Raw genomic sequence first — 15,288 nt, 5'->3', positions numbered from 1 at the left:
TATGAAGTCCTTAGGAAATAGACACTAGAATAAAACCGGACTTGAACTTGTTACTAAAGAAAGACTAATGTGTCTTAGGTTACACTAACATCTTCCTAACAATATATATTATTACTGTCACTGAACTCAACACTGACAAATACTTCTTCACACTACAGTTTGAAAGCACTAGATGTGAGGAAACATACAAATTGCACTGGTCTAAGACTAATGGATTATATCAACAAATGTAGCATCTCCTTCATTCATTCCGGTTCTTCCAGTGACTAAAATCTGAAGTGGCTGCTGAAAAGATTCACATATCACAATCTTCTGTCATATGTCTTCCATGACAAAGATCACTGATGGCCCCGGCATCCTATATAATAACACACAAAATTTTCAAAGCATTTCATGTCATATTAGTTCTCTGTATGCTTACTGACCAAGATGCAGCAGCTGCTCTGTAGCAGCAACCTGCAGACCCAGCTTGAGTGCTGTATGTACATCTGGAGGCCTCATCTTCACAAGGACAGGATAGAGGCAGTTCAGATAAGTATAAAGAAGAGGTTTATAACCTTTGCCAAAAACTAAATTAAGACACATTAGGAGAACTTGCTTTATACAGTCTTAACGGTAGAAGGATGAGATAAACTATGCCTGAAACATTTAATTGCCTTAAGCTGAATTGAGTCCAAGTAGGTGTTATGTTTCCAAAAGGGTCTATATTAGAACATCGAACGTTTAACTGTTCGAACCACTAAAGGTCAACCTTTAGTGATTGAATTGTCAAATGTTCGAATGCTCATAAAAAAAAAAAATAAAAACAAAAAATAAAAAAACTAAAGAGTGTAGGCAGGGGGGCAAGCCTCCCTGCACCCCCCACAACCCCCCGCTACTTAAATATACCAACTCAGAGACCACACTACATTGAAGTAAATGGATATCTCCCCTTACGGAGATTTCTATTTACCCGCTCAATGTTCTGCACTTTCGCTATTCTCGGGTCAACAATGTCAGATTCTACATTGTCGGCTTTCGAGAATTTAATATAGACCCTTTCCAAAATGAGAGATGCATAAGCACAAGTGGACATGATTTAAAAATAAAAGGGGGATAATGCAGGAGACAAACAATGAAGTAATTTTTCACAGATAGGATAATGGTTAACTGCAGCAGCCTTCTCTGAAGAAGTTGTTATCGTGAATATCTGTAACATAACTCAGCAATGCAAGAAATATTTGTGAAGTGACTTCTGATGGGTAGGAAATAATTGCATTGCATTATGTAGGATTTGCTACCTTTCTAACAGCTTAGACATTAGGCAGAGTAGGTGGGGTAAATGTTTTTTATCTAGAAATATAATCTGTATTTCTTCATAACCCATCACCTGTAAAAACAGTCATTCAACAGACATTGGTTCATATTAGTGTCTGTACTTGTTTTAACCCTCTGGCATTAAAAAGGTACTCCTACAGCACTACACATTCATTGGATTTATTTGACATTTATTTACCGGGAAAGTCCAATTGGGATAATACTCCATTTTCAGTGAAGGCTCGCAGAGAAAAGCTCTGCATTGACATAATATAGCAACAGTTAAACAGAAAAGCCATGGTGGTGCAGTGGTAGCATTGTTGCCTCACAGCAAGAGGTTCTCCTGTTTGATTCTCGACTAGAGTACCTTCTTTGCATGTCCTCCTCACGGTCGAGTGGAGTTCAAAAGACATGCGTGAATGGGTGTGCCTTAGTTGAAGGTTGGGTATCGGGCTGGCAACTTGGCACCATAAAAATCTACTGCCAATCATTAGCAGACCAGAGTTCCGCTGTGGTGACCCCTAACCGGGAAAAGACCAACAACTACACTGCCTCATAAAGAAGAATAACATTTTAATAAAATTCAGCTTCATTTCATACAGTGAGAACCTATACACACATAGTCCAAATATTTGGAGAGATATAACAAGCTGAAAAAGAACATTGGTAACAGATAAAGTATTCACAAGTTGCAGTTTACAAAAATTGATGTTAAACACACTGAGTACACTCTTTGGAACAGAGATGTATAGATAATATAGCCTCAGCAAAAATATACATTTTTTCTAAGAAATAGATTTTACTATTTCCTTCTCTCTGAACATAGACAAAGTTTGCTGGTGGTGGAAGAAGGGAGAGATTAGTTCAGAGTGGGGTAGTGCAGGAAGAGAACCAAGTTTTATTTAGGTAGTCTTTTAGTAGTAGTTTGAAGTTGGAGAGGTTAGAAGTAGATCTAATTTGCAGAGGGATAGAATCCATTTTTAGTGACAGAGTATGTGTAGAGACTTTGGCCAGAGGATATGTGGGGTTGATAAATATGCTGAGACGATATTGTTCATTATATCAAAGTAGTATGTTAGGTTTATAGCAATGGAGAATAGGAGTAAAAGCAGGGCAGTCACTCACTTTGTGAATAATGTTGTCTCTGGAAATAAACTGTTTGTGATCTAAGTGGTGAGGCATTTCAGCCAATTCAATGCCTTAAGGGCAATGCAGTGGTGGCTGAGGTATTGTCTTTTACTGGCAAATTTTGCAACCTCATTTTAGCATCCCTCCAACTTATTTTTAAAAGTAGCCTTAAGGCTGGTAGGATGGCTGCATTATATCAGAGAGATGGGAGGAGATAGGTAGTGGCAAGAGTGGTTTTGGTGGTGCTGATAAGGAAGCTTTAATGCCTGTAAAGCAGTCCTAATTTTTGGTGAGTCTTTATGTTATTTTGAACAGGCAGGTGAAATTTAAGGTTATCATCTAGAATCACTCCAAGACATTTTGTATGGAAGACTACTTCAATTTCAGTTTTGTTTAGTGAAAAGAATTTGAAATTCACTTTATCAGGCATGTATGACAGGGAAAAATTGCAGTAACTTTGTTCGTTTAGGGTTGAGTTGTAGCTGAGCATTATGGAGCCATTTCTCAACTGAGGAAAAAGCTTCTTGCATGATATGTTGAGTCAAGTTATTACATGCACATATAAGAGTAGAATCATCAGCATATTGTATAAGTGAGGCTGGGCCTACAGAGTTATAGCGGTCATTGATAAAGATATTAAAAAGGGATCAAGTATAGAGCCTAGGGGTACACTGGTGGAGACTTGCAGGTATGGAGAGAGAGTATTCGGCCATTTTACAGACTGGAGCCTGTCAGTTAAATAGCTATTGAACCACAGTAATCAAGAGGGAAATAGTCCAGGTTGAGACAGTTGATTATATTTAGAGTGAGAAACTATATCAAAGGCTTTTGACAGGTCAAGGAATAAGGAAGAAACAAGTTTGCCTGAGTCCCTGTGTGTGTTTATGGTGTCAATGCCAGCTCGGACGGGGGACAGTAGACAGGGAGTTAGGACTGAGATACATGTAGCAGATAGGAGACAGGCAGCAGCCAAATATCAATAGTAACTCAGTGTGCCTTACAACTGAGAGATAAACACGAGAGTGGCTGGGGTACAGCAGTAAAGTAAAAACTAAATGTGCTCCAGTAGGAAGGGCACCCGGAATGGACAATATTGCTAAGGCACTTCAGTATTCATGCTATAAGGTGAAAGGGGCCAGTTGCACTCATTCTAAGGCAGGAGATGCCAACAACAGGGAAATTTCCATACACTAATCCAGGAAGTATCTAACTAAACAGTTACAATATAGGGAAGGTCCTTACTTAAGGCACTTCTCTGTGACTTCTCACTCTAATGCCCTCTGAAGCCTAAATAACTGGTTGTCCTGACCCTGCTTTAGAGCTTTGCCTGATGTAGGGGCCTTGAGCCTAGCATTGTTGCACCTAGTAAAATATATCAGAGAAAGTTGTTTGCAGGTTAAGAAAAGTGTGCAAATATCTCTCTAAACTACAGACACCAAGCACTGTATGTTCACCAAAAAATGGATATGTTTCAGGACTACTTAAGGGTTAATAGACAAAGAGGGAACAATATTCACCTTTATGCCCCCCCCCCCCCCCCCAGCAACAATCCAAAGAAACACACCAGAGTGCAACTGCTGGGTGAATCATCTCAATGCAAAAGCACACTGTAGAAGATTATAAAGCAAAGTCTGAGTCAGTCTGTAAGCATGGCCTTATCCACTGCCTGCTTATGTAAATAAAGAACCCACAATCCTGATACTCCCCCATCCCATATCTAGGGAATTAAGATATAAAAGTGACATATCCTGGGTATTATTGGCTATGCCTGTAAAGGCTCTTGTGCCATTAGCCTAGTAATCACCTATGAACCTATAACAGTAACTTCCAAGTACAGTAAGCTAACTTAAATGGTGGAATCAGACCTACAGTACTTTAGTTCCTAACTTTGTTTTACCTACTGATAAACACCTATATCAACTAGTCATCTCTGTATTAGGCCCCTGATAATCAGAGCTTAATAGTAGTATTTTGTTACACAAACAAGATTAAACAGGGAGAGAGAGAGACAATTAAAAAGCCACAAACTCTTACAAGTGCATTAGCTGAATACACCTTTGACTAATTAAATACATAAAGCCACTTAAATCAAACAAGCACACAATAATGAATGAACAGCAAAAATAGTTGTTACAACTGTTACTAGTAGCATAGCATTTCAGCAAAGATATGAATATGCACACAAATAACACTAAAGCATTGCTTTTTAGCAAACATAAGAATATGTAGTCAATTAACAAATTAATTATATGTTTTATACACATTTAATTATACCCTTGAGAGGAATGGCAAGACATATGCAAAATTGACTTTACTGTAGTGACAAAGTTGATCAGCTAAGACGACATTTATTTGCTAAAGGTAAACCAGGACTATAGTTATCTGACGTGACTTGCTCAGTGTTTGGTAATGAGGATTGATGAGATTCACTTCATGTCTCCAGGCACTTGGTTCAGACACTGCGTCTAGATTTTAAAATAGAAGAGCAAAGAAATGTTCATACAGACTGTTGCAAACTCCTGCAATCAATCCATCTGGTCAAAAAGATGCACAACAGTGGAAATCCTGCTGCATACATGCTGATGTGAAATAAAATGTGCAAAAATAATTTATAAAGTAAATCGTGATGTTCTAATAAACAATGATGCTCTTTATAAAAATGCTTTAATGGACGGCGCAGTGGTGCAGTGATAGTGTTGTCACCTCACAGCATGAGGTTCTGCCATTCGATTTTCGGCTGCCTTCTGTGTGGAGTCTGCATGTCCTTCCTGTGTTCATGCAGGTTTTCTCTGGGTACTCCAGTTTCCTCCCACATTACAAATATATGTGTCTGGAGAGTTTCTCCCCAGGCCTCTGCTGAAAATGGCTATGTTCCAAGTTGGACTTTCCTGGTAAACAAATGTTAAATAAATAAATAAGTTTTAGCAAGCAGATAAAGGAGATTCTCTGTCTGATGCCCTTCCTGTGGGAGGAATAAAGGTACCTTGCTAAAGTTTCAAGAAATCTATTCGTCTATTCAGTTAAGCAAGTAGATGGGCTAGTATTCTGCATTAGAGCAAGCACCACAGAAGAAATATCTGTTTCATCTTTGCATAGTGTCACAATGGCACAATTATTTGTTTCTGTCTAGATGTCTTAAAAACTATCTATGTAATGTATCATTGCAAAAATGTGCTTTGTCATCAGTATCTAAAGTGAAGTTACTAGAGCCTTTCCCCCAATACTTCTGCTGAAAATGAGTTTTGCTAAGTAAGACTTTTATGGTAAACAAAAACAAATAATTAAATAAACAGACAAATAAATGAAAGTAGCTGATTGATGAACTATCCATGAAGTTCTAAGCTTGTTTCCCCCCTTTCCTGTAGCTAGTGTAGTCCAGATACAGATTTGCTGTATCCAGGACTGTTTTGTAAGTTTCTGAGCCCCCAAGACCTGTCTGTGTTGGAAGGAAGCCTTCTAGCTTATCAGTGGGAGTGGTAAGCACTAGGTAGCTTATCTACCACAAGAGGAGTGGTTTCTGGTCCAGAAATTGTAGTTTATTGGCCGTTTGGGCAGTTTTTCCATCTCTTTCAACTTTCTGGTTTAAAAGCACGGGTTTGTGCTTGTTTAAGCTCCGCAGATCCAGTTTTGGTGTCCTGCAGACTACAAGAACAACAGGAAGGAGAAAGAGATACTCTAAGTGCCTCCACTTTGATTTTTTCATAATTTACTGCTCTTTGCACTTGTTTTTTGGTCGTTTTTAATTTATCTGCACTTATTTAAACTGTATTTGTCTTAATATTGCTACATACTCAAGTGTGCTAGCTTGCACATTGCATTTAAAGTGTTTTCGCTGCTGTTTTAACTTCTTTTCTGCAAAAAAAAAAAAAAAAGTTCTAAGCTTGTTTCCTGCCTTTCCTGTAACTAGTCTAGTCCAAATACAGATTTGCTGTATCCAGGATTGTTTTGTAAGTTTCTGAGGGAAGCCTTCTAGCTTATCAGTGGGAGTGGTAAGCACTAGGTAGCCTATCTACTACAAGTGGAGTGGTTTCTGGTCCAGAAATTGTAGTTTATTGGTTGTTTGGGCAGTTTTTCCATCCCATTCAACTTTTTGGTTTAAAAGCCCATGTTTGCACACCGTGCAGCGGCACTCAGCTGAGGTAATCTATTACCTGTGCCAGAAAGTCTGCTCTTCAATTTTCCCCTTAGAACGTGCTTGTTCTTTTACTTCTTGCACTTCAATTAGTTTAATCAGCTAGCATTTTAACAGGCTTTTGTAGTATTTATTGTGGCTCACTTAGGTGCTATCAGCACTAGCTGTTCTTATGCAGTAACACCACCAGTACTTATTAGTTATGACCACCCCTCCTGGTATGATTGTAGGGCAATTTCCTGTGCTTTCTCCTGCTAACCTGGTGCACTTGGGCATTCTGAGACAGTGTGGCAACTGTCTAATGTACACAGACGACCCTCTCCTCTTACCTCCCAGCACTCATACATGTGAGAGATGCACTTATATCACTAAACTGGAAGCAGTGCACGCTCCAACTAAGACCAGACTAGCTGGTCAAGAGGAGAAGGTCAACACCTGCAACTCACTACATAGAGCACACAGCCCTCCAAAACACTAACTATCACTATCCACACATAGAAACACAAACTATACACCCACCTTCGGGGAGGATCTCAATAAAAAAATTACCCAAACAACAGAGACCCCTGAGACAGAAATGCACTCAACCACCACAACCCCAACCCCAGAACACATAGCTTACCACCATAGTGTGCCCCTCAACCTAAGCCCTTAAGGCAAAACACTTTGCCCAATGTATTAATCATAGGAGACTCAATTGTGAGGCACACTGATATCCCACTTACTAGGCTGAACAAGGAGAAGGTGACAGTCAGTTGTCTATCAGGTGCCAGTATCTGCTACATAACACATGTACTCAGATCATTCCACAACAAGTACAAATATGATTCAGTCATTGCTCATGTGGGTGTGAATAACCTGAGACATACCTCCCTGGACAACATGAAAAGAGATTTATTTATTTATTTATTTATTTCAGTTTGTTAACCGGGAAAGTCCATTAGGCCAAGGTAGCCCGTTTTCAATGGAGGCCCGAGGAGAAAAGCTCCAGACAGAAAGACAATATACAATATACACTGTATTAGTACAGCATATGAGAACAACAGTTTAACATTCAATATACAGCATGGCAAGATTTTACATATCTTGAAATATATGAGCTGAGTCAATCACTTATAAGATATTAGCAAAAACAATAAATTTATGTTCATTTAATACACTACATGTATTTAGGCAAAGGAATTTTAGAGAGATGAATTGAAGCAGTGGCAAAGATTAGATTAGAATAGAATAGGGATAGGTATAAGGAATCAGGTAGGATGGGTACAGGAGCACTCCCAGAGGGAGTAGAGGTGAGAGTGGAGTAGGGTTTTAAAGGATGGTAGGTTAGGGGTAGTTCTAATGAAAGGGGGAAGGGAGTTCCATAATCTTGCAAGGGAGAATGATAGTAGAAGTTGCCCTGGTGAGTGTAAAGGCTTGTAATATTCTAAGAGGTTCTGATTTGTGGATCTAAGTGTTCTATGTGACTGGTGAAGTTTTAGGGAAGAGGAGAGTGATGGACAGTTAGAAGTTTTGAAAATTAGCTTGTGTGCTGTAGTTAGCTGAATGAAATTTAGGTAGCTTGAGAGTTCCAACCAATTTAGAGCATGTAGGGAGTTGCAATGGTGAGTAGAGGATTTGGATCCTGTGGCAAACTTGGAAATTTTGTTATAACGTGAGGAAAGTTTAGATTTTAGGGATGACTGGAGGTTAGAGAATAGAGGAGCTCCATACAAAAGGGAGGGTAGGAGGTAGGTGGTAGATAGGAGTTGTCTAGAAGACAAAGAAAGGTAGCACCTGTGTCGATAAAGCATAACAAGTTTTGATGAGTCTTTTTAATATTGGTTTGTAGGTGGACATCAAATTTTAGCTGGTCATCGATAAGAACGCCCAGAAGTTTTGTAAGGGAAACTATTTCAATAGTTTGTTTTGTTTATGCTAAGTATAGAGAAGGATGCTTTGTTAGCAGTAGTATGTCTAGAAGGGGTAAAGATCATTATTTTAGATTTGGAGGCATTTAGGGCTAGGTGATTGTCAAGCATCCAGGATTCAGTGGAGGAGAAGGTTTCTTGCATAAGGTTTATTAGTAAAGGAAGAGTTTTGGCTGAGCAGATGATAGTGGAGTTGTTTGCGTATTGCACCAGATTAGCATTGGGGATCTTTTGGTGGAAATCATTGATGAAAATGTTAAATAGTAAAGGACCCCAAATAGAGCCTTGGGGTAGACCTGTTGGGGTGTGAAGGAAAGAGAAAGTGCAGTAGTTCCATTTTACAGCTTGTTCCCTGGCTGAGAGATAGCTGGAGAACCATTTGATAGACGAAGAGGAGAGATTAAGATGGGAGAGTTTAGAAAGTAGAAGCACATGAGAGACAGTGTCGAAAGCTTTAGATAAGTCGCGGAGGAGCATAGAAACTATGTTTCCAGAGTCACAAGCAGAGTTAATGATTTCGAGGCAGGAAAGAAGGGCAGTGGTGGTGCTATGTCCTGGTATAAACACGTGTTGGGTAGGAGTAAGGAGTCGGTTGTCCAATAGGTATGGTAATAGTTGGAGGTGAATACATTTTTCGAGTATCTTAGAGATAGGGGATAGGATAGCAATAGGGTGAAAGTTGGAGATTGAACAGTTTGTACCTCCTTTATGGAGGGGGATGATAAAGGCTTTTTTCCAGAGGTATGGTACATAGGACTCCTGAATGGAGCGATTGATTAGGATGCTGATTGGAAGGGCTATGCCATCAGCAGCTAGTTGGAGAAATTTGGATGGAATGTCATTTGGGGCATTAGAGCAAGGTTTTTACTTTTGTAGGAGCTTTTTTATAGTGTGGGTAGGAATGGATTTGAAGGGGAGGACTTAGGGTTCATGGATGTTAAGTTTTTGTTATCAGTTAAGTTGGGGGGGGTGTTGTTAGGGAAAGAAGAGGTGAGTTTGCCTATGGAGTCAATGAAAAAGGAGTTAAATTGGGTAGCTAGGTGGAGGTCTGGTGAGTCTGGGTCAGGGCAAGTGTTCTCTTTTTTGCCTGGGGATAATATTGATGAAATACTATTCCAAAATTTTCCAAAAAGATGTGAAGGAACTCTTGGATTATGTGGCCCAGCCAGGTAGGACCCAAGTCCTGGGCAATATTCTACTATCACCCAGAATGATACCACAGTACAAGCAGAAAATTACTGCCTTCAACAATTGGCTAAGTTTCTGGTGTCATTCTAAGGAGATCCAGTATCTGTCTTCCTGGGACGACATTATCAACAGACCTTGATGCTTTGTCAGAGATGGCCTGCATTTGTCACCCCTGGGATTCCGTGTACTGGCTAAGGTTCTTGCCACCCCTATAATGCATTTTTAGGCAGTGTTCCAAAGACCAAAATTCCACTGTAACAGCTACAAACAAATGCAATCTGAGGGTCATGCTGCTCAATGCTAGAAGTCTAAATCTCAAGATGCACTCGCTCAAAGCTCTCCTCAAAATGGAGAATGTCGCCATCTGTGCTGTAATGAAGACCTGGTTTAAAGAGGCAGAAAGCACCCCTGCACTCCCAGGCTACAACTCATTACATACCTTTCAGCCCCAGAATATGGCCGGAAGCTCCAAAGGCGATGGTGTCTCCATATTCTTAAAGGATATGCACACCAAATGAACTGGCACCACATCTGTGTGCCCTGTTCAATCACAGCCTTACCTCAGGCTATGTCCCTAATGAATGGCGCACTGCTACAGTAATCCTGCTCCATAAAGGGGGAACAACTACAGACCCTGGGAACTATCTCCCCATTAGCCTGATGAGTCTGGTATGGAAAGCTATGGAGCGCAACATCATCATACCTCCCATCTGTCCCGAATTACTCTTTTTTTACCGAGTTTTGGAGTCCAAATAATGGGGGGGGGCCACGATTCCCGAGTGGCACCCCTTCATTTCCGATTTTATTTCTTTTTCAAACTTTGTTTTTTTATTTTTAAATTTTCACACTTTGTGAGCTGACGTCATCGCATGCGTGATGACGTCAGCTTCACCAGCCTGTCGGAATTGAGCTTGCACATGTATTTCCAGCTCTGGTTCAAATGCTTTTGCGAGTGGGAAGTCGCCAGAGCCAGAAAGGATTTATTTAGAAGGCTGGCTGTTTCTGGCATTATTAGAAGGTGCTCGCTGGAGTTATTATGGATTATTTAGAAGATGCTCACTGGCTGGATTTATTTAGAAGGTGATCGCTGGCTGGATAAGATGCTCACTCGCTGTTTCTGGAGCCTGGCTGGATGTATTTAGAAGTAAGGCACCTAGAAAATGGTATATGTTCAGAAAGGGTGTATATGTGTGTGTGTGTGTGTGTGTGTGTGTGTGTGTGTGTGTGTGTGTGTGTGTGTGTGTGTGTGTGTGTGTGTGTGTGTGTGTGTGTATGCATGTGTGTTCACTAGGAATGTGTATGGTTATGTAATGTATAATTCGCACAAAATATAAATGTTCCTGTTTCCACCTTTTTTTCCAGATCTGCAGTTTTATTACATATACTTTATTTTTATTTCTTGCCGTTCTTTGAGGTGACTGTTTTTATGACTGAAAATTACTTTGTGGGGTATGAGAATTTAGTGCCATTAGCTGATAAATCAGTCTGACTATGTAGAATCATGCAGGTACAAATGGCCAGTTGGAAGTTTGCCAGTAAAGCTTTGTTTTAAAGATGGCATTCCACAGGAAACTAATTAACAACACTATAGAGAGCAGATAATTTGGATTGTGTATTTGAAGGCTGTATTGTGCTGGTTTGATATAACAATGCTTCTTTTTACTTATCTTTCAGATAAAATACTGTTTAAAAGTTTTAATTGAAAAGTAGTTCACGGTGGTATACAGGTACTCACAAACAGGTAGGTAGTCAGACACAAAGAATGCTAGGTACAGTGTCAAGAAATGGGGCAGGATTCACGAAGCCTCCGTGTAAGAGTTATAACTCTTACATGGAGGCTGCAGTTAAACGGAGTGATGTCAGCATGCTCTGCATATTCATGAGAGCATGCTGAATCACACCTAAGGCTAACACAGTCCGTGTAAGACAGTAGGGGGCGTATCTGTCGGCCGAGCCCTGTAAGCGGACACGCCCCCAGAAGAGTAAAAGTGCCCAAAGTAAACACCCACGACAGAGTCCATGGAAATGTGAATAAACACAACACAACACATGCCCCCACAGACTATGAACAGAAAATATATAAATGAACATGTTATAAATTTCTTCTAAATCGTAAAGATGTTTGCCCGTGAGAGCGCTCGTTTGCGCGGGCGTGCCCGTAGCGCAGCTACAGTTAGCAGTCAGTGGGAAAGCATATAAGAACTAAATATGCAAAGTAAGCCAAGAAGCAATAGCGTAGCGGTAGACATGTTGGCTGAAGAGCAGGCATTCATGGTTCGAGCCCCCACAACACCAATTTTTATTTTTAGCAAAATAAGCACGAAACAAGTCCCTGACAAACATGTACACATAAAATCACATTTTATGTAAAATGTAATGAAATAGCCCATTTATATTGAAGAAATGTGAGGTAACAAAACAATAAAAAATGCCAGATGTGCCCATAGCTGAGCTACAGTTTAACAGGGTGAGTGCATCTGCCCGTAGGTGAGCAGTGGTTTAACTGGTGCAAAATGAGTGCCCGTAGCTGAGCAGTGGTTTAACAGGTGCAAAATGAGTGCCCGTAGGTGAGCAGTGGTTTAACACCCTGAAACTATGTGCCCCTAGCTGAGCTGAGCGTAATATGCGTGCTGATAGCCAAATGAGGCTTAAACCAGCGTACCCCATTTGCGCGGAGCTGCGCACCTCGCAAACAAGCTAACCGAAGGGCAACGTTGAGCAAGCCGTATCAAAACTGCCTTTACACAGACACACCCCTCAGCTTGTCTAGACAGTCATAAAAAATAAAAAGTAGTGGCCAGGTTTGAACCCAGGATACTATACACCATAGTCAAGGTACTGAACCACTAAGCCATGACAGCAGTACCTATAAATGCAATAATAGCAGATATATAGGAATGAATACAAACTGAAGCATGACAATGCAGGTTTAGTGAAGTTGATACAATTCCAAAATGGCCAATCACAGATATGTGCAGGAAAAACGGCCTATATAAGCCCCATAGGCGGGAATACACAGCATAAATGATTGTAGAACTGACTTGCAGCCAGAATGACAGGAGTAGGTGAGGGTAGTTGCTTTCGAGCACAGAGGTGGGGCATTGAGGAGTCCAGGTACATGGTCTGGCTCCTAGTCCACAATCATGAGGCCCAACTCATGCAGGGCCAGGTCCTGTGGGGAGCATATAGGGCTGAGGCATGGGACCGGTTAGCTCATGATCTCACCAGTGCCACAGGGATTCCAAGGACTGGTGAGCAGGTCCGTCACCACCATGCAGACCTGAAGAGATGCAAGCAGGACCAATTGAACCTTTGTATCCAGGAGGCCCGGCAAATGCCCAACGCCCCACTACTGAGTAAGTTATATTTAATTATGTATGTAAGAAATTAAACTAGCTGATATTATGGAGATGTGTATTCCAATATTACTTCATTTATATTACAGCTGCAGGTGTCCGTTCTGAGAACCGCAGAGCCTATGGCGATAGGCTGGTGCGGTTGCACCAACAGGCAGGTCAGTAATCCACTCCCAGTAACTGTAAAGAAATATAAAAGTATGACAGTTAGCAAAAGAGTGCAGTGTAGTCACTAAGTAATAAAATGTGCAAGTAACAGTGTAAAAGTGTTTGCAAGTATTGCTTGATTACAAAAGTGTGTTGCAGTCTGTAATCCAAACAGAAAAATGAAAATGACTGAAATAAATTCTGAAATAAAGATGCCCCACCTGTAATAAAATAGTACACAACCTGCAGCAGGCTGAAAAGTACAGCTGCAGAAGATGATCAAATCACATGTGTGAAATATATCCCTGTTGAAATACTGAAACATGACAGAAGTGAGACTGCTGGAAAGGATTGTAATAACTACAGGTAAAACATGTCAATAAAGCCTAGAAGTAAGTACCATCCTGAATAGTAAAATGAAAACAAGTGAGAGAGTGTGAGAAAGTGTCATGAATCCAGCAATACAGTAGTAATAACCCCCTGAATAAAGTATACTGCAGTCAGTACAGAACGAAATGCATGTGAGAAGCAAAACCAAACAGCGAAATCTGTTCAAAGTGTTGCTGCAGCTGGAATGTGTATCCCAAAATCTGGATATGTTGCTCTCAGTCTGCAATATGCAGATAGTATGATTGTCTGATATACCAAACATCCACACTTGTCTATAGCTATATAAAGCAAATGTAGCAGGATGATGTAGCTGAACAAAGCTAGATATTAATGTGTATGAAAAACAATAAAATGTATATTGATGTAGCTGTAACAGTCCTATCACCAAGTTGAAGTAGTTATCATATAGGAAACTGTAGTTAGAACAGTAGTGTGTATATATGTGCAGCTATTAGAAATGTACAGCATATGTACTGGTATTCGAAGGTGTTAATATTATTTTCTTCACCCCACCCTATAACCACATATAACCCATTCCACGTGAAAATGGTATGTGCAATCACAATTAACACCCCTGGACATTTGTCCTGTTGGGTCATATATATCTGCATGTCCGTTGATGCATCTGCCCTGTTCATACATCCAAACCTGATGGCCTGTTGCCATCAATCAACCCTGCATGTTGTTGGACTGTGTATTGCTGTTCAAATTATGCATGTGTTATGCTCACTGTTCAATGGTGTGAATATCTGGGTGTTTGGTTAATGGGAATACTAATGCATGCTGTTACAACTAATTGTGAATGGTATTATATGTCACTAACCCAAACTATCATGATATAATGCAAAACATAGGACAACAGGGAAGGCGGGTTCCAGCGGACCCACCTCTCCCACCTCAGCTGGCGAGTGCACCTGGCACTAGTGCCCAGTCCGGACCCTCCTCCGGTGGCCCTGTGCCACCTGCGGGTGGAAGCACTGCAGGGGATGGGGCTCGTCCCCCCTCTGCAAGTGTGGCCGGAGGAGAACCACCACTCACCCTCCGTAGTGTCCGGACTGTGGTGCGTAGGGGGATCCAGGACTCTGTTCTTGGGCCCCTACGCCAGCTTGAGGCACAGGTGGCACAACTTACGGGCATGCCTTTTGCCCGTCCTACACAGCCCCCAGCACAGCCCTGTCCTGGGCAGTGAAGGAACAGTGGCAACTGCGTATGGGTGGGGATATCAGTTCCACTGTTGCCATCTGTGGGCTCATGGGCTCCTGATATCCAAACCTCCATCCCCGTCAATTGTGTAACCCCCCACACGTGTCATACACCGCCCCTGTATGCGTCTTGTTTGTCTTGTCTGTTGACCTACCCAACCTACCTCCCCAGTTATACCGACTTCCTTCACCTGACATACCACTCTCACCTGAAAAAAAAAAGGGCACTCTGTACCCACAAAAAAATTACGCCCCATACATAGCTGCCCATTCCGCACACATGTCTGCTGGACATGGAAACTATCAATTACAATTGGCTGTACAACAAGTATTATTGTTGTCCTGACACCTCTCTCAGTGGTGGAAGGTTTCAAATGTCACACCAAATTACATACATATGCACAGCTGTTGCTGATAAAGAAATGGGCAGCTATGGGCCTTACCTACATCCCTCCTGCAAATCCCAAGCTTGTTTCCCTACTGTCTTACCCTCTTTGTGACCCCTTTTTCACCACTTTCCTGTCTCCCCATTTTCATTT

Source organism: Protopterus annectens, chromosome 3.part0 (genome assembly GCF_019279795.1).
Source record: "Protopterus annectens isolate FY-2018-M chromosome 3.part0, PAN1.0, whole genome shotgun sequence".
NCBI lineage: Eukaryota > Metazoa > Chordata > Ceratodontiformes > Protopteridae > Protopterus > Protopterus annectens.
Note: the sequence above shows the minus strand (reverse complement) of the source record.